This window comes from Pelodiscus sinensis, chromosome 17 (assembly GCF_049634645.1).
Source record: "Pelodiscus sinensis isolate JC-2024 chromosome 17, ASM4963464v1, whole genome shotgun sequence".
In the NCBI taxonomy this organism is placed as follows: domain Eukaryota; kingdom Metazoa; phylum Chordata; order Testudines; family Trionychidae; genus Pelodiscus; species Pelodiscus sinensis.
In genome coordinates, this window is record NC_134727.1 from 10,633,659 (window position 1) to 10,661,286 (window position 27,628).

At 37.8% G+C, this 27,628-nt stretch overlaps 1 long non-coding RNA gene across 2 annotated transcripts in view; it reads left to right on the plus strand.

Moving 5' to 3' along the window:
* LOC112547613 (uncharacterized) overlaps positions 1-27,628 on the plus strand; it is a 146,508-nt gene that overhangs the window by 33,366 nt on the left and 85,514 nt on the right. The window contains exons 3-6 of one of the 2 annotated variants that reach the window (XR_012896239.1): positions 14,753-14,840; positions 15,644-15,804; positions 18,073-18,150; positions 22,133-22,421. This is a non-coding gene — a long non-coding RNA (uncharacterized LOC112547613). Of the gene's footprint in view, positions 1-14,752; positions 14,841-15,643; positions 15,805-18,072; positions 18,151-22,132; positions 22,422-27,628 lie in introns of those variants that run through there. The other variant, XR_012896240.1, reaches the window with a different exon arrangement.

Here is a 27,628-nt window from a genome sequence, read left to right on the forward strand (position 1 = left end):
TTGGCACCCTTTTCCAGAAACGGGATGCTAATGAAACCAGTTGGAATTGCAAATGCCGCGGGGTATTTAAAGTAGGAATAAGGGTTTATTTTCCACAAGATCCCATCTAGACTGGCGCTTTTCTCCCGCAAAAGCCCGAGCCAGAAAAAAGCGGCAGCCATGTTCATGCAAATGCCGAGGGGGATATTTAAATACCGCGGCATTTGCAGTTCCATCTGGTCTCATTAGCATCCCTTTTCCGGAAAAGGGTACCAATGTAGACACAGCCGAGAAGTACAGCCTGAAAGTAGGGAAATGGTGTGTGTTCTAGAGTGGACTAGGGCATTTGCCTGGGTAGTGGGTTCAAGTGCCCCCTCCAACCAGTGTGGGAGGGGTCATTCAGCTGCCCCAGGTATGGAGCAGTGGAGTTAAACCAGGCTTACTCCTGGCCTTGCCCTTCACCACTCCTGAAAGCAGTTGGCATGTACAGCAGTGGTTCCATGGCTCCACATGCTGCCCCTCATCTACAGGCACCGGCCCCACAGCTTCTACTGGCCACAGTTCTCCGTTATTGACCAATGGAAGCTGCAGGAATGGTGTCTATAGTCTAGGACAGCATGTGGAGACCCACTGTACTGGCTTTCTCAGGGCCTGCAGGGACGTGCCAGCCACCTCCAGGAGCACAATTGCCACAGGGATAATTACTACAGACAAGACAGTTTGGGCATTTTAGAACTCACTACTCAAAGAATTAAATGTAAGTGTAAGAGTGAAATTACAGACAAGTCAAAAACCAAAATAACCCACTTTGCACGCAGTAAAAGTTGTAACAACCCCACATGTACATATTGGGTCGGGAGATGAGAGTGAAGGACAGTGTATATTTGTGAGAATGACAGACACACACACACTGTGTGAGAGTGACAGCGATTTGCATTGCCAAGCTCTCTCCCTCCCCTTCTCTCTGTGTGGAGATAGGGTACAGATGTGGGAGGAGTAGGGGCACTCTGACATCTGTGCCCCTCTCTCTTTTCCCTCCCACACCCTACACAGCAAGCAGGAGGCTCCCAATGGGCAGCTCCAAGACTGAGGGAAGGAGCATCATAACAGTAGGTTGAGCGGCAAAGGAAGTGCCAGCACTTGAGAGCTTCCTGGACAAACCAGTCGGGATCACCTGTCAGAGGCTCCAAGATCTACTGGTAGATCCCGATCTACTGGTTGGTGACCACTGTCTTAGAAGATATTTATGGGTATATTAGAACTAAACAGCACAGACCCCTAAAAGTGAGGACTGATGGCTGTAAACAAACCGTATGAGACTGTGGGAAACTTGGCCACACATGATAAGTGAACATCTGGTTAACTAAAATCATTACAGACCATGGACGTTGCTGGACCAGAGAGTGTTGGACTAGAGAGGCAATGGATACACAATACCATAATTTGAAGGACAAAGCAAGGGGGAACATTAGTTGAATAAACCTGAAAGGTAGTTTTGAGATTACACAGACACACACATACATGCATATTCATACCAACTGCATCATAAAATTTTGCAGGCATAAGCATGTTCTCAGTTACAGTGCTGTAAATATGGAATGACTTCTTTGACCTCAGTAGAACAATTTCAGATTTATAACGAGGTAATAGAGAATAGACTTTTCCCTGCTTCTTTGTCAATGCATATTTATTTCTGACCTTCTATTTAAACAGCAAGGAGTCCTGTGGCACCTTAAAGACTAAGGGTATGTCTACACAGCAGCATCATTTCAGAATAACTGACATTATTCTGAAATAACATAGTATGCGTCTACACTACAGGCCTTTATTTTGAAATAATGTCGAGCTGGAGGATTTCTTACTATGACTCATGATAACCCTCATTTACAAGGACTAAGGGAAGTCAGAGGAAGAGTGTTCTTCCTTCGACTTCCTGCTGTGTAGACAGCACCAAAAGCCAAATTAAGCTATTTTGACTTAATCTATACATAGCTGAAGTTGTGTAGCTTAATTCAACTTTAGTTCTGCTGTGTAGACATACCCTAACAGATTTTTTTTACCATAAGTTTTTGTTGGTAAAAAATACTTCTTCAACTGGATGTACTGGAGGGTTTTTTACCCATGAAAGGTTATGTCCAAAGAAATGTGTTAGTCTTTAAGGTACCACAGGACTCCTTGCTTTGTTGTAGACATAGACTAACCTGTCTCATACTATTTACACAGCATTAAGGAGACTATAATTTCCTCTTGATAAATCATTGACTGATTACAAATAGCATATGAAGAGTAGATGAAAAATGTAAAACATTCAGGGTTCATCTACGCTACAGAGAAGATCGAAGCTGATGCTATTGATTTTCCAGGCTTCGAATTAGCAGGTCAAAGTAATCCTGCTACATGAGGAGTATGGAAGTTGAAAGGAGAATGTTTTCCCTTTGACTTCGTGCAACAAGGACAGCACCAAAAGTTGAATTAAGGTACCTGGACTTCAGCTATGCGATTAATGTAGTTGAAGTTGTGTATCTTAAATCAACCTTATCCCATAGTGTAGACACATCCTAAGGGAGCATCAGTTATTTCTGAAAAAGCTTCTAAGATTCTCTGAACCCACATCCACAAAGATGCAAAAATCACCTTGTCAGCCTAGGCCATCTCACAAGCAATAACTCAATTCAAAAGAACAGCAGGACCAATAATAGAAAACATGAGCTATGGCCACAAGACACAAAGGTTTATGCTAACTATAAAGGTGGAATGTGATTGGGATGGCACTTCTGCATCTCCAATGAATATGACTCAGGTTGCATTTCCTGTATGTTTAGGAAGCATCTACAATCCATTGGTCTGAACTAAGAACTGAAATGAGAACTTTCTGATTCTATTCCAGATTCTAATGCTACTTTACTGTTCTCTAATGGTCAAAACACAGGGTGGGATTTTCAAAAACACATAGATGCACCTTGTAATGGAATTATACTACAAGGTGACTTGGGTTTTTTGAATGTCCCATCCTTAATTTTACTGTGATGCAGGTTACTCACCTAAAGAATACTACTTACAATTACCCTGGGGGTTTGAGTTTATTTTTTCCTGACACCAAAAACCCAAAATCTCAAAACTAAACAGCTGAAATGGTGTCTCAGATTTTCTTGGTTTGGGATTTTGTAACAAAAGTTTTCATGTGGGTCTAATAAGAACTTCATTAAAGTCTGGAGACTTCTATTCACTTACTCAAAAACCAAACATCTGATGGAGGAATAAACCGTATAAGTTGTAGAGCCACAAACTGTAAGATAAGAGAGCAATGTTTCAGACGGTGAGGCCTCAATCCTCAGCCCCTGATCCAGCTGCTTTTCTCTGCTTTAGCAGCAAGTGGCAGCTGAGGATTCTCTCTATACACAGAAACCTTAAGGTGGAAAAAGCAAGCTATGTATCACCAATTCTGCCTGTGTGTGGGGAGGGGAAGGACAAAGAAATAGGTGTGCCAGGGGCCATTTTGTCTCCCAGAAAGCTCAGGATCAGGGATACACAGCTTAGGGTATGTCTAAACTACATCCCTGTTGAAAGAAGGATATAAATTAGGCAGATCAAAAGTGCAAATGAAGCAGGGATTTAAATATCCCACGCTGCATTTGCATAATCACGTCACAGCAGTCTTTCAAAAAAGGGTATTTCGAAAGTGAAATTGCCGTCTAAATGTGGTTCTTTCAGAAAAAAAACCCTTTTCGAAAGATGCTGTACTCCTCAAAAAATGTCTCTCCTCCCCCCCTCCCGCCTCCTCTGAATTTTAATTGGACACAGCTGAGGACTGATCCTCTAGGAAATTTGTTGTGTTTATTTTGTCTCTCTAGGCTACACTCCAGTGTAAGAATATGTCTTATTTGATTTCTAAAAAGCAATGCCCTGGCCGATTTCAGTGGAAAACAGACGAACAAAAGCTACAATATCTGGCCCAAGAAGATATTCAAGCCAGCTTCTGCTGCATACTTAATATTAAATATGGGTAAAGAAGTATTGTGGCAACTGTTCAGCTAAATTTCCTGATTTTTCTTATGCAAAATCTGAGTCATCATATAAAGTTATTTATTATTATTATTATTATTATTATTACTACTACTACTACTACAGTGCCTCGATTTCTCAATTGGATCAAGGCACCATTGTGCTAGCGACTATGCAAGTTCCTGGTAAGTAACAATCCATGCCCCAAAGAGATCAATGAACTGTAATTCTCCATTAAAGCACAGCTTTTCTCTGACTAGCAATACATGCACTGGCAAGTTACAGGAAAGAAAAAGACTCCTAAAAAAGTTTGACAGGCAAAGTAAGGAAATGATTATTTAAATGGAGCGAATGCTGCGCAATACTACTGTAAATATTCTTTTGAAGTAAGGGCAGCCATACAACAAAATAATTTGAAGTTGAGGGGCTTTAATCATGCCATTGGGGATGCAGAACTAACTAGCAGAAGGGTATTCCTATTAGTGTCTCTAACCGTAATTGTTATATTAATTGGCTGAAATAAACTATAGTGCCCTCAGGCCTGTGATAAAACTGTGTGAGAGTGGAGATTCTTTAGAAAGGAGAACTGTAATATAAAACTCGCCTTCTGAATTAAAAACAATCATATAGTTATTCATTTTCATCACAGGGAAAACAGATGAAACAGATTCATGCAATTTCTCCTCCGTACTAAAGGTTCCTGATATGGCAGAACTTTCTAATCTCATTGAAAGTTCATGGAAAGATAACAAGTTTAGATATGTTCCTGCTCCTAGCACTTTTGACAAAGATTAGTGTAGAAGGATTTTTAAATGAGTCCATAACACATTATTTATAAGGTCCACACCATTTTGCTACTCCTTGTTGCCTACAGAAAATTCAGGTAATCTTTGTCATCTCTTGAAGCAGAGCGTGTGTGGAATGACTCTGCCTTTGTTTGGATTATGCATTTCTTAAAGAGCCAGTAGATTTTTTTGGTTACCCTTATGTCCAACCGACTTGCCTTCCTCATTTCTCCCTTCTTTACAACAGGGGGATTTGTTTGGAAGACATTGAAATTAAACACGTGTGGTGGGTGTGGAGCTCAGGCTAAGGGACTATTTAACCTCAATGCAGACATTCATGCTCAGGAGCCAGCCCACGCTCTGGGACTCTCTCAGGGCCCTACTGCTCAAGTGGCAGTCCAAGCCCAAATGTCTCCATAGCAATTAAACAGCCCTTAGCCCAAGCCCTGCAAACCCACGTCAGCTGTGTTCTCCTAAACAGTCATACGAGCTAAAGGCAGGGGAAGGAGAAATATTATTTTTAAAACAAAAGCATTCTAGTTAAATGATAAATATTTAGAATTATTTTTACAATCATATTATTTTCCCTTTGTAAATTCCAACACTATCATTTCAACACTATCATTTCACATTCATATTACAATAATTCCAAGAAGCCCAAATCAGGACTAGGCAGTGCATTTATCAAGAGAAAGCTCCTGTCCTATGGAACATACAATATAGGGAGACAAGGAATATACAGAAGATGTGAGAAAGGTATGCACAAGAGAGAAATAAATAAATTTTCTAGTGAGATTTTAAGAAATGTGTGCCTAAAGTTAGGCTCCTGAATCTTTTAACCTAGACTTTTGTCTAAATCTATAGCTCCCCCCCACAAACAATATGTACTATTTATTATTAATTATTATTATTACAAAAGAAGACTGATTTATCAGTAATTTCCATTCAGCTATGGCATTGTTACTGAATTCATTTTTCACAGGCCACTGTAGCTCTCTGGTAAAATAACAGACATTCTGTAAAGGAGAACAGAAGGCCTCTGATGTTCATCTAAGGTGAAATTCACCAGGATGTACATGGCCAATACAAGGTCTTTTTCATCATCTAAGCCATGTTTTACGGCTGCAAATGTAAAGTGCACACATGAGGTGCACAATTACCACACAACAAAGATTATGTCTCTACTAATCCAACCCAAACAGCTATGGAAGACCTCACAATATCTGTGCATGGAGTTTGTTCCCTTACTTGAGTCTCTAAGGGTTCTGCCTAGGTAAGTCATGCAGGTTTTGTGCTGGTAGCAGGCATTTCAACTGTATTAATCAATGTAGATCATTTATATTGAAAACATTTGGGACAGCTTACCAGTCCATCTATGTGCATATATTATGTGCATGAGATTAATATTTAACATTTCATACTCAATAAAGTTTCAGAATTGTAATGTTTTTTCCATTTCTATTCACATAATGAACCTTTACTAAAACTTAACAGAATATATGAACAACTCTATTTAACACCAGCTTAGTTTTAATATTAGGAGGAAAAGATTAGAAGACACTGCATTTATGAAGGTTGCATTCTTTAAATCTATAGAGAGGTTTGAGATGACAGACCTACCTGTTGTAGTTAAAAGCTTTTACTGTAGGAGATTGTAGCCACACAAAATTCCCTGCAGTTCAAACCCTCCTGAAGCACTTCAATATTATCTGCTATTTTCTTGTCTGGTATCTTCACCTCCCAATGTTTAATAGTAGTGTTTTAAGTATCTGAAAAAAGGAGAAAGTAATTTTACAAAGCAGGGTAGTTTTAGCAATGTCACCTTGCTCCTGATTGTGCTTACTGTGTATTAAAGGGAGAAGAAACAAATTGTGCTATGGCAGTCAACAAGCTTGAAACGTGGCATTTGTTGAAGCTCAAGAATGGGTGCTTGTCAGAGTGAAAATAAAGAAACATGGTCCTTTAAGGAATTTGGACACCCAGATTTGAACAAGAGATGGTTTAGTTAACCTCCACCTATGCTTTGGATTTCAAAAACAAGCAGGAGTTGATACTAAAAACTCAACATTTGCCAGCTGTTAGCAAGTGGTTGTGCCCCAAATTACACAACTCACAACTCACCTTGTTCTAGGATGTTCTTCACACATTCTTATGTCTAGCCTTCTTCTATGAGCATCTTTCTGCTTTGACTTCACCATCCTCTGCTTCTCTCTCACCTCTCCTCCTCTGAATCCCTCCTTAAAATGCAAACCACTTCTCCTTCCTTCAAACCTTCTTTTTTCCTCCCCTATGTGAGAGGCAATTAAATAATAGACCAAAATTCCCAGACCTTTGGATGTTTAAACTGGTAAAACACTTAAGTCTTTGGAACTATGACAGTTCACATCACCTGAGGATCTGTCCCAAAGAGTTCCTCTAACTAAAAAAAGTTTATACTGTACGTCAGTGAAAATACCTCCAGTGAAGATACCAGTGAAGATACCTCCTTCTTTTCTTCCCGTCTGGACTGAAGGAAGTTCTAGGGTATTGCATCTACTTTCTCCTCCTCATTCTCCACTTACATTTCTGTGTTTAGTATTTTCTGTAGTGGATTTTCACTTCATCCACTCTATCTTCCACTATTCAACCCTATTTTTCATGTTTTTTCCCCTCTATATGTCTTTTGTTACAGTTTTTCCTAAGTGGAATGCAAACACATTTTTGAGTCCATAACCAAGTGGCTTAAAATTAGGTGGAACAAGCTATCCATCCCAGCATGGTGACTTGAGAGAAATTCTTCATTGGACTTTTTTATATAGGTACTTTGGGAAATTATTTACTCTGAATCTTAGCCAACTAGAGTATTTTAAACAAATAATTTAAAATGTTTTAAATGTAGAGGACTTTGGCCTATGCAAAATCATAGTAGATAATATGGGCACATCTACACAGCAGGATTAAACTCCAAATAAGCTATGCTACTTGAGTTACACTAATTGCATAGCTTAAGTCGAAATAGCTTATTTCAGCTATTGGCACTGTGTACATAGCAGTTATTTCAAAATAGAGCACTCTTCCCCCGACTTCCCTTACTCCTCATACAAAGAGATTTACAGAAGTCGACATAAGAAGCCCGTTATTTCAAATTTAGTTTAAAGTAACGGACTTGCTGTGGAGACACGCACTACTTTATTCCAGAATAATTAACGTTATTCTAAAATAATGCTGCTGTGGCTAATAATAATAGCCTCAGACACTATTTGCGTAAATAATTACAACACTCATATTTTGGAAATATAACATAAAATGTATTGCAGTTATATCATATATATATGTGTTTATGTTTGCGCTGACTTGACTTAATTTCAAGTCACTGAATACCTTTCATGCACCAAAAGTATTGCCTATTAACTTCACTACAAATTAATTATTTGTGCTGTTTTCATACCCTATCATTTCCACAACTTACTGTCCCTAAAATCAATAATTCCATGAACAAAATCCCCATCAGTGTGGCATAAAATTTTCTTGTAAGCTTCAGCTTTCAGGAGACCTAGTATTTGCAAAAATAATAGGAAAATAGAGTTGGTGCAAGGAAATGCATTAGTCCTAAGAAAAGGATTTGATAGATTCATTGGGATTCAGATATGTATTCATGTTCCTACCTCTCACACTGTTTGTGCATTTTTTATTTTTATTTTGTTTTGTTGTTGTTGTTGTTGTTTTAATGGTTATGGTTTGGTTTTGTTATTGTTGTACTGGTAGTTTTGGGTTTTTGTTGGTTTTTTTAAGAAATTAAGGAATATTTTGGAAATGTGATATGCCTGTGTGGCATAAATATCTAATCCTAGCAAATGATGAATACCAAATACCCAAAACAAGAGTTGCAGTGAATAATTTGAGAACATAATCATTCATTCCACAATTTCAAATAATTAACTAATGAATAACAATGACTGTTTATTTGCTGATGGATAATTCATTAGCAGAGAAAGGGGATGCATTAACTAAATACACTGATATAAATAGTTTGCAAGATTCTGCTTATGTCACACGCACATCTCTAGTTGATGCATTGTGAGCTAATGAGCACTCTGTAGGCAGAGGCATTCAGACCTCTTTGGCTAGTGGGCGGATCATAGTGCTTGGCTGAGGAGGAGGTGGTGGTGGTTTGTTAAATCTATTGCTTCAGGTATGAACCAATGAGACTTTAAAGCTCTACTAGGCTTTAGCCTGAAATAGTTGTTTATTGAATAGATTTTTTTAAACCCAGCTGAAGCATCTGATTTTTCAGTCTGTCTAGCTAAGTGCTTCTCGTTGCATTATACTTGAACACAACAGCACCTTTTGTTAACACTGCCCATGCCCAGCACTTTCTGTTAGCAGATCCTGCTTTCAGTTACTTATACATTTATCAGACTTGAACGGTTCAGACTGAAACTTTCCATGCTGGGCGTGTGCCTCTGGCTCAGATTTTTTGGGATCATTTCAGATAAATTGATTTAATCCTAATCAAACACTGAAACTTGTTCATGTACTTAAATGCTTTATTGGAACAGGCTTCTGAGAGTGAAACTCTACCATGCTGGCAATAGTTATCACTTGTGGTACTATCATTGATCCAGGAGAGACTATATGTTGATTTTAAATGTGCTAATCCGTCGTATAATACACTGTATTCACATCATAGACATTGTTTAGTCTATGTTTAAATATGGAAAGAAAAGAAATGCTTCACATATTATATACTGAAATGATGAATGTGACATGGAAGGTATTTTATCAAGCACAGATACCAGAGAAAGAAGATAGAACTTCGCTACAAAGAGGGGAGAGAAAAACTATTAACACAAAAGGGAATTAAGAGAATAAATGTTTGTACAGTGCTTTAATCATCAAAGTTATTATGTTCTATAAATACTAAAGATTACTATTTTCATATAAATAAAAGGAAAGATTGCCAGGGATTGGTGCCACTGAAACCATGCTTGAAATAAACAAAATAACATTTTAAAAGCCTTGGCAATCCTCTGAGGCAAAAAGACAGTGCAGAACAGAAGACGCTCAATTGGACAAGTGCACTTTGAAAGTTCCTCAGAGAGGGTTTTTCCCCCTTTGAGAGTCAATTTTGCAATGTTGTCATAGATTTGTTGGACCCAGGATAGGAGAGAGACAAAGTCAATGAGATAATATATTTTATTGGACTAACTTCTGTTGGTGAGAGAGACATGCTTTCAATTTACAAAGAACTCAGAAGCAGAGCTCAAAAGCTTGTCTCTCTCACCAGCCCAATATTTGGTCCATTAAAAGCTCTTACCTCCCCCACTTTGTCTTTCTAATCTTAAGGGGTTACATTTTTAATGTATTGTACTTGCAGACCTGCTTTGCTCGTCTAGGATTTGAGAATCAATGTCCACTGTAGTAAATGAGAGTATTTACTTGGGCTGCAGTAAGTATTAGATAAAGTCCCCGGGCTCAGATTCAGAACAGTACAGGAAGGTACCTGTTCACAAAAGCAGCCCCTTTGAAATTAGTGGAACTGGTATGGTCAAAAGGGCCTATCATTTGGATTAGATTGCAGCATCAGAGTCCTAAAACTGTATTTTATAAAAAAAAAACCTCCCATTTGATTAATATTTTTTACCAGTGGCAATAATATTATGAAAGCATATACTAGCATCCTATTTTGAGGAAGATAGTAGGATCAGTGGAACGATCAGGCAATTAATCAAAATAAAATATAGAATGACTCTCCAAATAGCTACTGACAAATTTAAATCTGTTCAAGAGACTCCTCTGTTTCTAGTGAGAATTCATTTATGACCCACTGGTAAGCCTTCCTTTTTCATCTGATGCAGCTTGTTTGAGGTACAGAAAATTGTGTCACCCAGAAACATTATAATCAGGCCAGGCTGATAAATAACTGTAGAAAAACTAATGTTTGTGATAGACCACATACATCTCTCAAGTAAAAGATGTTGACTCTGCAGCCTATGTCATTGATATATTTTATCTTACATCCTCCCCACCCCCCAAGTGTGAGTAATACACCACAGTATAGTAAACCTCATTAGAGGCACTCATGCTTTGTTAATGGACAGAGGTAGTGAAGAGAGAAACAGGATTTGTAAGAGTGGAAAATATGCATATTGCCAATATCTAATATGAAGGAAGGAGGGAATGCAAAAAGTTGCCTCCTAAAGCTACTAAATACAGTTGTTGATATATGTTATAAAGTATGTATACTAAAGATGCACCCTACAATGCTTTAAAATCAGGGAGAACGAGAACTAGTAATATGTTGCTAAATCCTGTCAGGGAGCTCAATTTACTCAGAAGCACACTGATAATCTGACAACTCCATTAAAAAAACCCTATATTTATTAATTATAATTATTGTTTAGATTTGCATAAATTTGAGATAAAATCTACAGACAAGTGATTATGACAACAAATAATTAATCACAAATATTACTTTGAACTTGCTATTTTTTCCTCCCAATATATTCACTATTTTTATGATCACACCTGAAATTATTTCCTTATTTCCAGCCCCAGTCCTGCAGTTACACGATACACTGATTTAAGAAACTTTTCCCTGACTAAGGGTATGTCTACTCAGTAAAAGCTGTGCATTCGAGCATACTTAAACTAATCTGAATCCAGCTAGTATGGGATGCAGAGTGGTTTTATGAGCTGAGCATATAGCCACGGTCTCTGCTGGTCTTGTACTGCTTGCACTGTTATTTACATTTGTTCTTGCTGGATTTCAGGTATCATGGGTAGGTTGGACTGTACATAGCTTTTGCTGTCTAGATATCCCTCAGAAATACAGCAATAGACTTAAGGGTCAATTCCTGAACAAATTAAATTGTGAGTATACTGCTAACTAAAGTGATTATTCCCCCATCAGATACAACTGATCACATTTGGGGTTTTGGTTGCTTTGGTTTGTTGAAAAAAAAAGTATTCAGTAATATGTAATTTGCAGGATTGAGCTGTTAGTCTGCAAAGTATGATGCATATTTACATCACTCTATACATGAAAAAAAAATCCTGTCAATCTGAAAAAAATATTTAAAATGTGTTTGGTTTAGCCTCTGAACTGAAACTGGTTATTTGCATCTGTCTAATCGGTTGCTTTACTGCAATTAAATTCCTCCATAACCATCCCATAAATCCTTTCTTCATCAATATCCTTTTCTTTTCCTTACCATTTAAAAACAAAGTCTGTCTTTTTTCATTTAAACAAGAACCATAGTAATATGTATATGTAAAATGTGAGTTTCCCTGAGTCTATACTAAATTAAATATTGACTTACCAAGCACTATGTCATTTATTATTTACCATACTCAATCTGTGGGATTTATTAAAAAATTGATAAGAAAGGCTACTGGTAAAATCCCTACAGGTGTTGAAGTGAGATCCCAGGTCAAGCCAATTATGAAATCAACAAGCCTATAGTTTTAGTGATAAAATGACAGAATTTGATTTCAGCAGCTGTTGTTATTTTAGGACACTTTAAGATACTCCCTTTAAAGGAATAATGCTCCACACTTTATATATTCATAAAGATTGCTTTTTTTTGTTATTGTTGTTATTTGCCTTTAGTTCTCTTCTGCCCTTTCCTAATTGTTGACTCCTTATTTTAATGAAATGAAAAAATGCTGAACACAGGGATTCTCCCTCCTTCCTTTCTACTTGTTTTGTTTTGTTTTGGAATATGAATGAAGATATTAGATAAAGCACCCATACTATCCTGTGAAGATACCCATTTTCAACATCAGGAATGTTTTCCACTGTGTGTCTCAGTCCTGTTGTGAAAGGTATACCACCAAAAATGAGAGGACAGTTCCATTATGTAGTCTGCCCTTATCCTCTGAGTTGAGTCTTGCAGCAAATGTTTCAGTCCTGCTGATGGCTGTGATGTGCACCCTGAAGTCATATGAATGATCCTGCAAACTGTTATGCCAGTCAGAAACTTTTACTGAGATGAGCAATTGCACTGAACTAGTGTCTAAAGTAACAGAGTACCACAAATGTTTGCATGAAGTGACTTCTGTTAAATATTCCAGAGATAAATTTTCATGGGCACTATGCCCTTAACTGCAACCCCACTGAAAGCTGAAACATTTACATTTAAAAATAAATCAAAATCTTTCAATATCATGAGCAAGAACAAATGCTCCCCTCCCCATCAGTATTACAGGAAAAGAAGAGTGCGTATCCAGCATATACCTTTACTTTCATTACATATTAAATAATTAAGGAAAAGTTATGATGTGTTAAAACTTGACTGCTTCTGGTATGACATTTTAGAATATCTCTGATTACTACATATAACACAATATCATGTGATACATTTAAATCAAAAGGACAACACAAGGCAGATGTTGGCTATTATCTTATCAAAACACCCATTGCCTATTTGTTGCATAAGCTTTGTGTTGGCTTGCTGCACACGGGTGAAGTTCCCCTCAATTCATTAGACTTGTTCTGTACTCTAGAATAGGATTCCAGGTTAGCTCTCCAAATGCTGAACAGCACTGGGTTTCAAGAAAAGTACCAACAGGGGGTTGAGAACTTTATTTTTCACAACTTTCCTTTTCAATGCAGATGTTTTGGGAGAAGAAAATCCAAACTTGAAAAACTTAAATGCTAAACAGCTCCAAGTGGAAAAAAATTTATTCTGCCTCTAACCCAAACAAATAGGAAGCCTATAATTTGCACATGCATGTGATGAAATATTCTAGGGGCAAACTATCTTAATTCATTTTATTAACTGAGTAGTCCTCAAATGTCAGCCTCTAGCTCCACTACTGATGTTTTTCATAGGAACGAAGGGACTTTTATTCCAAAACAAGGTTCTTGTTATAGCAAAAATCCATTGTGAAGTCACCAAACAAGATGTGGTAGCATTTTATTAGAAGAAAGCATATGCCTGAGAGCCTGAAAAGGAGAGTTCATCATTAAATGAAAAGGTCTTTTCTTGAACTGCTGCTTCACTCTTAGAAAAAAAGCCTGATCCAAGGGAACTTTGTTTGCTCGAGCATAAAACTTTGCTCAAGCTTTGCAGAGACTTAGATGAAAGCAAACAGCATGAGAAGCAAAGTTTATGATTTTTCATTATGGTTGGATACACTATTAATAAAGATTTTTCCACAGTAAATCTGCAGCAACATCATATCTACCAATACCAGCACTCAAACATTAATGCTATCAACAATAAAACAGTGAGGCTACGTCTACACTGGCCCCTTTTCCGGAAGGGGTATGTAAATTTCACCAGTCGTCGTAGGGAAATCCGCGGGGGATTTAAATATCCCCCGCGGCATTTAAATAAAAATGTCCGCCGCTTTTTTCCGGCTTTTAAAAAAGCTGGAAAAGAGCGTCTCCACTGGCCCCGATCCTCCGGAAAAAGCGCCCTTCAAAGTAGGAATTCCTTCAAAGTAGGAATAAGAGCCTCCGGAAAAGGGCGCTTTTTCCGGAGGATCGGGGCCAGTGTAGACGCTCTTTTCCGGCTTTTTTAAAAGCCGGAAAAAAGCGGCGGACATTTTTATTTAAATGCCGCGGGGGATATTTAAATCCCCCGCGGATTTCCCTACGACGACTGGTGAAATTTACATGCCCCTTCCGGAAAAGGGGCCAGTGTAGACGAGCCCTGATCGTAATCTTACAACTGCACAGAAAGAGCTTATGGGCTTTTATATGATAATGAGTTACACATATGCCATGTGACCGTCTCCCAAATTTTTTTTCTAAAGGAATCAGGATAAGAATTTTCATGTCCATGATCATAAACTCTTATGTTGTTCTTTTGTATACCAGAATAAGTGGGGCTTGGGAAATACGTCTAGGATAGAATATGAATATATTACTTCAATTAAGTATTAGGATGAGCCCTGATAGCAAGGGGCTTAAACAAGAAACATGAATTTTAATAACAACTCTAGGTCATTAAGATTTTTTTTCAAATCATAATACTACTCATTGTTTTAACTCCCAGATGGTGATTTGAGAACAGAACACTTGGGTTCTATTTTCACCTCCAGAGTAACCTAACTGGGAAAGCCCCTTGTGCAAAATTATCAAAGGTGAGATCATATAGCTTAGGTATACATTCATATTTAGAAATAAAATAAGTCGCTTCATTTTTCAAAGAGCTACAGCTTCCATTGATTCAAATAAAGTTATTCAGTCTAAAAAAATGAAAAATATTTTTTCCAAAATCTGACTATTTTGGTTTTTAACCTCAGTACAATTCAATTTAGACATATACAAAATAGTAGTATCTTTTACATCCATTACAGAGATTTTGCATGATTTAATTTATTATAGTTAAAAATTCTGAGGGATAGTATGCAAACTACAGGTAGATCTAAGCCAAAACCTTAAAAAAATACCAGAGAATGTTTGGGAGAATTTTTGTAACTGAATTCAACTTTCATGGCCAGATTGCCATCCTGCAATAGGCTAAATAAAAACCAAATTGTGGGAGAGGACTCTCGTGTTTTGGTCTTTCTATTGGCTTTCCATAGATAGTACAATCTACGTTACAATTATGAAATGCAAAAGTCATTTTAAATCTGGGTGTTCTGTGGAAAAATTCCAACAGTAACAGAGGAAATTATATTGCTGTAAATTTTATTCTGATATATCTAAAACCCAATTTTAACACCTCCAAACTAAGTTTAAGAAACATCAGCTTTGTATCCAACCTCTGCAGCTCCAGATTTTCTACTTACTCATTTATATTATCATAAGTGGGGAAAAATTCTTGGTATCTGATTTCCAAAGAGAAAGTGTAATTTTGGATTGTCTGAATTGATGAATATTTGAAATGCATAGAAATAAATATTTATGTAGCCTAATAGTGTGTTTGACTCGCTTCTTTCAGATCTGACATTGAAGAAGACCACCTCTTCACTATATTATGAAGGAGCACAATTTTGTCTCCTCTATCGTTATACATTACATTGTGGCCAGAAGGATGGTTTTTGTTTCTCACAATGCCCTCATACATGTAACATGTCCTCCAATACTCTAGTCATTAACACAGTAGGCACTGCTGCTGTATAATAATCATATCATACTAGGGAATGCCTGCAGCTAATGTATATTTCAACCTTCACAATCAAAGTTCTCAAAATGTAAAATTTAAATAGCTAGTGATAATATAGTGATGATAAACAACCATTACTATATCTTCAAGTCTAAACTTATACAATCATTTCCCCTGCCAAGCAAATAAGATCACATCTGTCATACAGTTCATTTTATTTAGAAACTGTTTGGTTCCCCAGCCTTTCAGGTCAAATAACAAAGGTCAAGTACATGGATAAAGTACTCTGAGGCCACCTAATCTGACACATTTAATCCCTGACCTATTCAGTTGCATCAATAAATACATAATTTTCTGGCTTTCTTTTTTAGACTTCAAAAACAATGTATATATCAATTTATACCTTTTACCATAAGTGACGAGTAGACCTGTAGTACCTTAGGTAGATAGATGTCTGTGTGTGTAAGATAGATAGATAGATAGATAGATAGATAGATAGATAGATAGATAGATAGATAGATAGATAGATAGATAGATAGAGATCAAGCAATCTATCTATCAATCGAATCTATCTTTCAAGGGCAAAATCCACTTCCTCAGATGAGCTGTGGGGTTTGCCATGAAAGCTCATGATCTTATATATGTACATATGATTCTGCTCATCTTCTGAAGAAGTGGGCTTTACTGATGATACTAGTTATATATTTGTTAGTTCCTAAGGTGCTATAGGACTACTCATTGTTTTTTAGTTACAGATTAACACGGCTACCCAGCTGAGACTTTTTTACCATAAGCATAAATCAATAGCTAAAGCCCCTTGAGTGGACTTCCAGACACGTCTTCTAGTTCCCTATATATCTCCACTGCATTTATGAAGTTAATTGTAATTTAATCAATCACATTACACATTTATTTGGTTTCTTCCTTTGGTTTCATGAGACTTGTTTTTATTTCTTTTAGTTTTGTTGAAACCAACATTTTGAGTACTTTGCAAGTGACCTAGTATGAATCAGAAAAATTGAACTTTTTAAAGAGTTTCAAGAATTATTATGAATAATGTCTACAAACAGTTATGCAATCACAGCAAAGAACATTTCCAAAAGCAATGTGATCAACAGCAAAATTACAAACTTCTCACTTCAAATTTAGAAAAAAGTAAATATGTATCTTTTCAAACTTTCAGAAAAGTGAGCATGGTTTACTTCCTGGAAAGGAGGAGCTACTTTCACTCCCATTGTTTGAAGGTAGCTATTGAAGGAAATTAGAGCTTCTCAGTTTAAGACTAGAGTTACATAAAGCTCCCCTCTGTCTGCTAGGTACCTGAGTGTGTTCCTACAGATCTGCCAATATAACATGCAGGCAGACAAGGGGCAACTCACAACAATAAGAGACAGGGTGATCTAGTGAGCTAAGCATGAGTTTGGAGGAAGGAATTTCTGCTTTCTGTTACTAAATATGTAAGGGTATGTCTACACTACCACCCTAGTTCAAACTAGGGTGGTTAATGTAGGCATTCGAAGTTGCAAATGAAGCCCGTGATTTAAATATCCCAGGCTTCATTTGCATCTTGCTGGGCGCCGCCATTTTAAAATCCACGTTAGTGTGGACTCCGTGCCCGTAGCTACACGCGGCATGGAGTAAGTAGTTCGAATTAGGCTTTCTAATTCGAACTACTGGTACACCTCATTCCATGAGGAGTAATGGTAGTTCAAATTAGAAAGCCTAATTCGAACTACCTACTCTGTGCCACGTGTAGCTGCGGGCATGGAGTCCGCACTAACGGGGATTTAAAAATGGCGGCGCCCGACAAGATGCAAATGAAGCCCGGGATATTTAAATCCCGGGCTTCATTTGTAATTTCGAATGCCTACATTAACCACCCTAATTCAAACTAGGGTGGTAGTGTAGACATACCCATACTGATTCCCTCTGTGAACGTGATCACTTCAGTTAATCTTTCTTCCTCAATTTTCCCATCTGAAAAGGGGAGATAATATTTACTCTCCATGACACTCTGCTTATTAATTAACCCTGCTCTACAAGTTTAATTATTGTTTGAGATGATGGGAGAAAGACACCATAGAATATAGGAGAAAAAGAGTGAAGGAGAGATCAGACCATTGGAAGAAAGTGGGACAGAGACATAAGAATGGGGGAAAGAGAGAACATGACAAAAAGACAATATCATGCAGGAGAGAGCTATGGGTCAGCAAGGGCACGGGTGAATGTAAAAATTCTGAATAAAAGGAGATTCTACTTTTTAGGAAAGGAGAATAAGAGAGAAAATGAGAGGAAGACAAGCAAAACTCCAAAATGAGAGAAAAGGAAAGATCTTATATGAGGTGAGTAGAATGACCTAGAAATGGAAGGCTAGGAAAGGAAGTAATAAAAACAAAAAACAAAATTAAAAAGTTAAGATACACACTCATTTTTTAGACTATGTTTTAATTACAGCTCCCCTGATTTATTGTAGTGTATTGTATTGTCCTACATCTCAGCGGTGATGGGATAGTCCATTAGCCAGAAATACTAATCTGCATTCTGTAGTTCAATAATAGGAGACGTATGAAAAAGCTCTAGTGGCTTCTAAGTGCCCAAAGTTTGCAGAGAATTGCTCAATTTATTTTCAGACATTGACTATGCTATACCCAGACCCCAATACACACAGCTCTGCTTTAGTTCTTCTGGAATAAGCCAGGCTAGTGTCAGTGTTCAAGAGAGGAGGAATGCAAAGATCCACTCAAAGGCCCTACTTCTAATATACCGGAGTGAAAAATAATCCCACAGGTCTATCCTAAAAATTGTGAGGCTATCTCTGAGTGAGAGAAGAGTGTGACCATTATATTTTCAATGTCTCCATCTTCCATAGGTGCAAAATGTAAAAAAATATATATTTATCAAATGTATGGGGGTGTTGTGAGAATTAGTAAATATTGGGTGAAATATTTTGACAGTAACAAGTGTTCTATTACTACCAAATGTCTACTCAGGACATGAAACATATATTAGATGGGATTCCAGCTCACCTTTCTCTAATGTAAAAAGTCCCTAGGTGACAAACTGCTAATGACAAACATGATCAATTTTGCTAATTCCATCATGCCTCTCCACATTCCCTATAATAGCCGATTTGTAAGGAAAACGTAGTTGCGGGAACTGATAATTGGTCTGTCTTGTGTGATATTCTGCCTCTGGCAGGAGCCTAGACCTAGTGTTTCAAATGCATTCCTTCTCTTTAATCAATTAGAGTTGCTCTTAACCAAATGTGCAAAGCTTTATTAAAGGGCAGTGTTGGTCTGCAGACAGAGCCATCCCAAAGCAAGCAAATGGTCTGCACATGCTGTGAAGCATGATTTTCTCTCTCTCATTATCTGATTTTTATCTAACTTTCTAGCTTGCCGGATAGCTACATAAGCTGCACTTGTAAATGTAGAGAACCCCTTTTAAATCTCTTTAAGCTGTTTGGCTCAGTGATTTCCTGTGACTGTCAACTTCATAGGTTTTCTACAAGCTACAAAAAGCAGTATCATTTTATCAGTTTTAAATTTGCTTTCAGACAGTTTCATGGTGTGCCTCCTTGTTCTCATATTATGAGTCCGGATGGAGAGAAGCAGTAGTTCAGTGTTTAACTCACCATCTGTTATTAGTATACATTCATCATGTCTCTTCTCTGAGGACCAGACTCTGAAACACCTGCCTCTGGTTTAGTAGCACCTTACTTTACAAATAGTCCCACTGATTTTAGAAGAGCTTTGATGGAGTTAGGTATTGAGTCTAATTGCAAAAGTGTCAGACTCTTGCCTTAAACCAACAATCCAAGTATCTAAAGTTTCTCTTCAGCATGACTCCTAAACATCTTTTAACCTTGATTCCATTTTCTGAATATTTTTTAAGTACGAAAATGTCTTTTTGGGGTGAGGTGAGAGAAATGTCAATCTTTAGGGTATACCTACACCATTGAATGATATACAGCCTGCAATGTTAGTAAAGAGAAATGGAGATGTTGACAGTTCAAGTTATTCTCTTTACACAGGCAGTAAAAGAGAGGTTGTCAGATACAACAGAGAACCCTGTTAGCCTTTGACTGCCACTGAAAATTCAGCAGATATCTTAATTGAACTGTCTACAATTACCATTAGATCTTTTTTTCAGAAAAGGTGTCAGATAATTTGGAACACAGAAGTCTGCATGTAAAATTAAAATTAGTTCTCCTGATGTTTCATTATTTTGCATTTATCCACTTTAAGTTCCATCTGCCATTTAACTGCCCAGTTGCCAAACCCAGATGCAATTTTTTGGAGCTGCACAAAACTTTATATTTCCTTGACTATCTTAACAACATGTTAATAAATGTTGACAGGGAGCTCAATGCTTTACAAGAGATGGTTGAAGGGACGGACCTCACCCTGCAAATCTTAAACTTGACGAAGTATCCTACAGTTATTTCTGCTGATAAATACAGCCAGTATATTGTACACCTCCCTGAAAATTATTTCATGGTTTCTTTATTTGTTTGCATCTGCAACCCACATATTTAATAACCAGTCTATTGACTATATTGAGCCTTTTCACAGTTGAAGTAGTCACTCATTTTCACTGATCCATCAAATTTATTTAGCTCTGCAATTTTTCCCAAACATAAAGGAATGAATGAAACCTATCCTAAAGCATGTATACATTTGGTAAGGAAAAGAAGGTGACAGAGTTTTGCTGTAAGTTGGGGGCGTATATGGAAGTGACAGAGGAAAAGTATGGTCTGAACAAATTGGTCGATCAAAGGATGACTATGAGCTTCCAATATAATGTGGCTGTGAAAGTCAAATATACCCCTAAGATGTATTAGTCAAGGTATTTTTAGTAAAGAGAGGGAAGTATTGCACCATTATACAGGGCCCTAACAAGATCTCATCTGGGATATGGTGTGTAATTCTGGTCTCCCATGTTTAAAGAAAGATTAATTGAAATGGAACAGGTGCTGAGAAGGACTACACTGATGATTCGAGTAACAGAAATCTGATTGTATGAGAGGAGACTCAAAGAGCTTGTCCTGTTTAGCCTAAAGAAAGGAAGGCTGGGGGGAGATATGATTCCTCTCTACAAAAACATCAGAGGGGTAAATGCCAGGGAGGGAGAGGAGTTATTTAAGTGAAGCACCAATGTGGACAAAAGAAGGAATAGACATAAACAAGAAATTTGACAAAAGTTTCTAACCATCAGAAGACTGAAGTCCAGTCCTCCAAGGGGAACAGTGAGGGTATATCTACACTTGCACCCTAGTTTGAACTAAGGATGAAAATTTAGGCTTCGAAATAGTCAGTGAAGTGGGGTTTTAAATATCCTGTGCTTCATTAGCATGATCTTGCCGGCGTGTTACTCCCATCAACAGCTGTTTTGAAAGTGAAAGTGCGCACTGGGATGCATTAGTTCAAACCAAATCCTTTGGTTCGAACTAATGTTACTCCTCATTTTTTGTACTCATCCTATTTCAAATGCCTACATTTTCATCCCTAGTTCGAACTAGGGTGCAAGTGTAGACATACCCTGAGGGAAAAAACTCCTAAATGGCTTCAAGATTAAGCTTGCTAACTTTATGGAGGGGATGGTATGATGAAACTGCCTATAATGGCATTTAGCCGATCTGTGACTGCTAGCAGCCAACATCTCCAACAGCTGGTGATGGGTCCTAGATGCATTATTACACAGAATTATTTTCTAGGTCTCTGCATGGTGAGTCTTGCCTACCTGCGAAGGTTCTAACTGGCTGCCATGTTTGGCGCTGGGAAGGAATCTTCCTCCTCCCTCATCAGATTGGAGGAATTCTTAAGGGTTTGTGTTGGGCGGGGAGTTTCCTTCCTTGGAAGCATGGAGATTGGACTGACATTACTTAATGCAGCTGGCACTTGTGAGCTAAACCAGCTCTACTGAAGGGAGAAGAGCAACATACTATCCCAGTTTCCCATATTTCTGGTGTAAGTTGTTTACAACTGATTCAAGAGATTGATCAGACGTAGATCAATTTTAATAAATTATATATTTTTTCCTCTAGCATAGTACATCCATCTTGCTTCTTTCTTCCGTCCTTTCTTCTATCCTTTTACAAAAATTATTATTGCACAGCAGAAATATTAGTTCTCTTTGGTCATAATCCTTCTAGCTTTGGGAAGAAGGAAAATTAAAGAGACTCTCAGGTTCTTTGGGGTGCCTGTGACTCAAACTCCCATCTCAAATATCTTTTTGTTGTTATCGTTGAGAAAACATGTCCTTAATTTAACACAGGATTTGTAACTTCCTTGATTGAATGTATTATGGTGTGCTTTTCTTTAGAGGGCTGCTCTGCAACACAGAATAAAGCTACCGAGGCTGTTGGACATCATTTTAGACTCTCTGTCTGATTGGCAGATCACAGAAAAGAAATACATCCCATGAGCCTCTGTGCGAGGTCGTTACCAACTGATTGAGTATTCACTTTCATGCCTTAAATCTCTAAAACCCAGGTGTGTTGTAGATTAGCACAACTTACAAGCAGTGTGTGGAGATTTATTATGATAATTGTTGCTTTTATTTTTTATTTCCCTGAACTCAAAGATAATTAATGCCAGTATGTGTCCTAGTGTCTGACTCTCTTAATTGGCCCTATGGTGCCTTGGGTGTTTGAAAATCCACTCACTTAAAAGCTTTTTTTTTTCTTTTGACTTGTTTTCCTGGAGCTGTTCATTAGTGCCTAAAATATTTGATTACATTTAATTGTAATGTCTTCAATTCCATGCACCTGCTGCAATTTACATGTGGGAGGGGGGAGGAAGAGGCTTGCAGGAGCTAAGAGAGAGGGATGGGAATTAAATGTAAAAAAAAAATCCCCAGAAAAGGGTAATTGGGGTTAAATACGGAAACAAAATAAACATATTATGCAGTTTAGGTATTTCTACTACTATCATAACGGCTTCATCTTTCAATCTTTCTAAAACATTTCCATTTTATCTTCAGAGGCTTTCATCTCCAGTTGGACATCTGCAGTTAGTTTAAAGCTAATCTCTAGTATTAGAAAGTCCACATGTTGTTCTTCCTGACAGTCTGGCAGCAAAGAGTCCCAATCCTACTTGAAGATATTTTGCTCTGGTATAAATCTTTCTGGTTTTTGCCGCTTTCTTCCTGTTTCAGCAATTGATGTGCATTTCATCATCAGTTTTTTGCTAGGAATCCTGAAATAGCTACTACATTCTTGGTCAAAGCCTGAGGTTAGTTTTCAAAACTCAACTTACAGCAAACATACAAAGCAGCCTGACGTTACCAATAGGAATCAGTATATTGGCAGAAAGGTAATGGCCTGAATATTACAATTCAGACAGACCTGCACAGGGCAGGGATCAGAGAGGGAGTAAAATTAAAAATCTTTTGCATTTTCAACAGGAGAAATGAATCAGGCATGCTGTCTTTTCTGTTAAACTCTGCTGTTGCTTTTCATTTATCTCTAAGGAGCAGTGTAAACCTCTACAACTGCCTCTAAAACATGTTTTCAGAAGAAAAGTAATTAGAGTAGTTTTAACAGTCCTATAATGTCAGCATTGCCTAATAAATTCCACTTTGAGCACTACAGTGGAGAAGTAAAGGAGTGCAAAAGTATTATCCATTGAAGAATACACTAATTTACAGAATAAAACTTGTTAATGTGACCCATTAAAGGCCTGCTGTCAGGGAAATCTCAGTATTGTACACATCAACCTCCTCTATATGTTATGACAGAAGCAAAATGTTCCTTTTTATTTTTTTTCTGTGCTGACATTTTATTCCCCAATTTTGCTACTGATTCACTGCGAGACGTTTACATATTTCACAATTCTGTTTCCCCATCTTTAAAACAAAATTAATAAATGCTTACCACAACACTTCCAGAACATGGCATTTTTTGATGGGCTAGGAAGGTGGGCAATAAATGACAATGGTCTGCCAGGATTAGCCCCGGGTGGGCCGCTGCCACTATATTTACCATTGCCAGGTATCAGCGATCATGGCTCCCATTAGCTGTGAATCACCATTCTCAGCCAATGGGAGCAGTGGAAAGCAGCGAAGCCACAACACCACTTCCTGCAGCTCCCATTGGACAGAAACTGAGATCCCTGGACTACGGGAGCTACAATCACTGGTACTTGCAGAGGCACAGGTAAATACAGCACTGGGAGCCTGCCAGGAGCTAAACCTGAGGGACCAGATCCAGTTCATTGGCCCGTATTTATTTACCCATTTCCTGGAATGTAAGGTGCACTCCTATTCATTATTATTGTACAATAAATATCAAATCATGGTACTTAGGACCAGATGTAGTTCCAAAGCCAAATATCCTCAAAATATCAAAGTCTACTGATTCAATGTTCTTGTTTAGTTGTCTTAAAGAAAGACCCAAAGCAGAAAGTTTGAATTTGGAGCTGAATTTTCCAAAATTTCACAAGGATTGAGATTATTTTCTGAGTATGGATCATCCCTACTTGACCCCCACCCTCATTTTTCTGGCTTTATTTGTGTTGGTGGTGTAGGGTTGTGCATGTGTTTTGTTTGTTTTTGTATTGTGGAATTTGAAAGGCCCCCATATCTGTTATGACATGGTGTCCCACTGTAGTATCGCTGGAGCATGAGCACATCAAGATGAACTTCAGTGAAGCAAAAGAGTTGGAGTGATGGACCCGCCATGAAGCTGCTACTACTTTAGATAGTCCATGCTTATTTTACCTTTTTGTTAATTGACTAGGTGACTAGGTAACCTAAACAGAATCCCAAAACATTTAGGATGGGGTTTTGAAAAAAAAAAAAAGACAGGAGAAAATTTGCTATGCAGTTCCCACCTATCATAACTTAAAGCAAGGTCAGAGTTTGGTTGTGTTTAGAAAATGGGATGTGCTTGGAATGTGATTGCTAAGCATCAAACAAAAAGGGAGCAGTATGAGAGCAGGGACTGTTATACTCATAATTGAACATGGGGGGACAGAAAGTGCCCCAGCCCCAGGGAGCAGATGGATGGACCAGGGAAGCAGATGCTGACCAACGCACAGCCCACCTCTCCCTTGGTCACTCCCAGTCCACTATGGCATGCTGCGTCTCTGCCACTCCAGGCAGGCCCTAGGGAGTGCCATTAGCCAACACTGTAGGGAAAACACAAGGGGGACAGTCTGGGAAGAAACTGGCTGGGGGCCTGCATGCCTCCCCCTATCCACCAAGATAGCCCCAGGGAAACTATAGGGAAACTAACTTTTTTTGTTAAAACATAGAGAATTAGAGTTTATAGGGATGAAGAAAAATATATGATGGAATTCCCATTTGAAAATAAATACTAAACAAATAAAATGTACACATTTTAAAAATCCCTTTGTAAAGAAATCTGGAATAAAAAGTTACTTCATAAAAATAACTATATTTTTGAAAAATACAATCATTTAATTAAAGCTACATTTTCCTTTTATTTAAAATAAACAACTTTAATTGAGTTAAGAACCCAAGGAATGCCAGGTAAATCTGCTTGTTTATTTATAAAAAAGTTAAACACATACACACTAGTCAGTAAAAATCAAATGACATAAGAAATCTATAAATGTGATATTGAAATTTGAGATTTTAAGCAAGAGTGGTACATGTCACATTTCTAACTTGAGCCTCTTTCTAAGAGATAAACCAATGATTCTCTGTTCCTTCTGGGAAAACTTGCCAGATCTTCCTGATGTTTCTCTAAATAATCTTTTTTTCCACTTAATGAATTTAAGCAAAAAGGAATAAAAGGAAAGAAAAGATAGGCTTCTGAATTGCTAGTCCCTGTGTCTAGATACTTAGAAAATTTAGATTAAATCTCAAGGAAAACTTCCTAACTGTAAGAAGAGTAGGACAATGAAACATGCTGGTCAAGAGTTTTTGGAAATGGCTATATTAGAGGTTTACCAAAGGAGTTACCTGTGAACATGGTTTGGATACAAACCTGGCATTGTGGAAGTACCATGGTGGTAACTTCTATTCCTATGATTCTACAATTTTCAATGTATTTATTCTCAGGGAGATACAGTAAGATATCTTAATACTTCCATTATATTTTGGTCATCTGAAACACAGAGAGGCTAAGTGATACTACCAGGAAGCCTGTAACAGAGTTGGGGATTGAACCTAGATTTTCCAACTCGAAAGCTAGCTTCAGAAGGACTGGACAATTTTTTCTCTCCTCCACCCTCAGGACAAAGACAGGAATGTTATATTCTATAACTCTTTGAGCCTCCCAACTGCTGTTCTTCCAGATTCCAGCACAAAGGAAGAAGCTAACTCACCTTCTCCTTAGAGAGCAGCATCTGTCGGGAGATGTCATGAACATATGAGATAAGGAGATAACTGAGGTCAATGTCATGGAGATAGTTGAAGATCAGGAGTCCTATCATCAAATGTTGCTGTGTTATTATGGTTGTCTTCCAGACCTCTACAATTGTAGACTGAATTCTTATATTCAAAAGACAGATTTTAAATAGCATCTAGTTTTGCCAAGGAGATGTTTGTCTTTGCTGTGCTGAGTAGATATCTGGAAAATGCACATTTTCGAGGCTAAATAATTAAAAGAAAGAGGTGGTGTCATGGGGCAGTGAACGTCAAGGACATCTTATTCTGTACCCTAGTGATGAATGTTCCAGCATATTCATACAAACAGGTTTCTCTTGAGATGGTTTGAATGGAAATAATGTAATTGCACAAATAAGGTAAGCTGGGTTTGTGTAGAGGAGAAAGAATAGGAAAGACAGGCATCAATCCTGCTTCTCTTAGTTGGTGACATGTGGTGAATAATTGATCATCCTTTCCTTCCTTCTGATATGCTCACTAATTCTCTCAGTGCCAGTCTCCTCCAAGTGTCACATTCACTATTAAACCAACAGAGGAACCCAAAACCCCCTTGAGAATTCCTACTGTCAAGGATGCCTTGCAAAGCACCAAATGAAAAATTAAATGTGAAAAGCAAGAAAATGACTGTAATTTACTTCACCTTTACTGTCTGCTGCACACTACACTCAATAGGCTCTGTTCCCCATCCAAACCCGACTAAAAGTGCCTGCATTTTGCAACAGAAAGAAGGGAATGGTGATACCTGTGTTGAGAATGAGAAACAAATATTTCATTTCTGCTTTTATTGTACTCACAGTGATTTAGCAGCAGAATGTACAGATTTCTATAAAGATTTGTAAGTAAATTAGTGTTTATTAATAAAAGGAACAAATAGGAATGCCAAGATTTTGCTTGTTCTGGACACACACTTCATATATATCCTCAACGAATTTGAATCCCTACCATTCTGTTCTAATCCTACAGAATTATGTACAAAAAAACCTGCATTCAAAAATAAAACAATGCAAAATGTTAGAGCCTACAAGTCTACTCAGTACACTTGTCCTTGTTGAACATCATCAGATTTCTTTTGGCCCAATCTTCCAGTTTCCCTAGGTCACTCTGGACCTGATCCCTGCCCTCCAGCGTATGTACCTCTCCCCCTATCTTAGTGTCATCTGCAAACTTGCTGAGGGTGCAATCCATCCCCTCATCCAGGTCATTAATAAAGATGTTGAACAAAGCTGGTCCCAGAACTGAACCTTAGGGCACTCTGCTAGAAACTGACCACCATCCTGACATCAAGCCATTAATTGCTACCCACTGGGCCTGACCTTCCAGCCAGCTTTCTATCCAGCTTACCATCCATTTATCCAATCCACATTCCCTTAATTTGCTGGCAAGAATATTGAGGGAGACCGTATCAAAAGCCTTGCTAAAGTCAAGGTATATCACATCCACTGAGTTTCTCATATCCACAGAGCC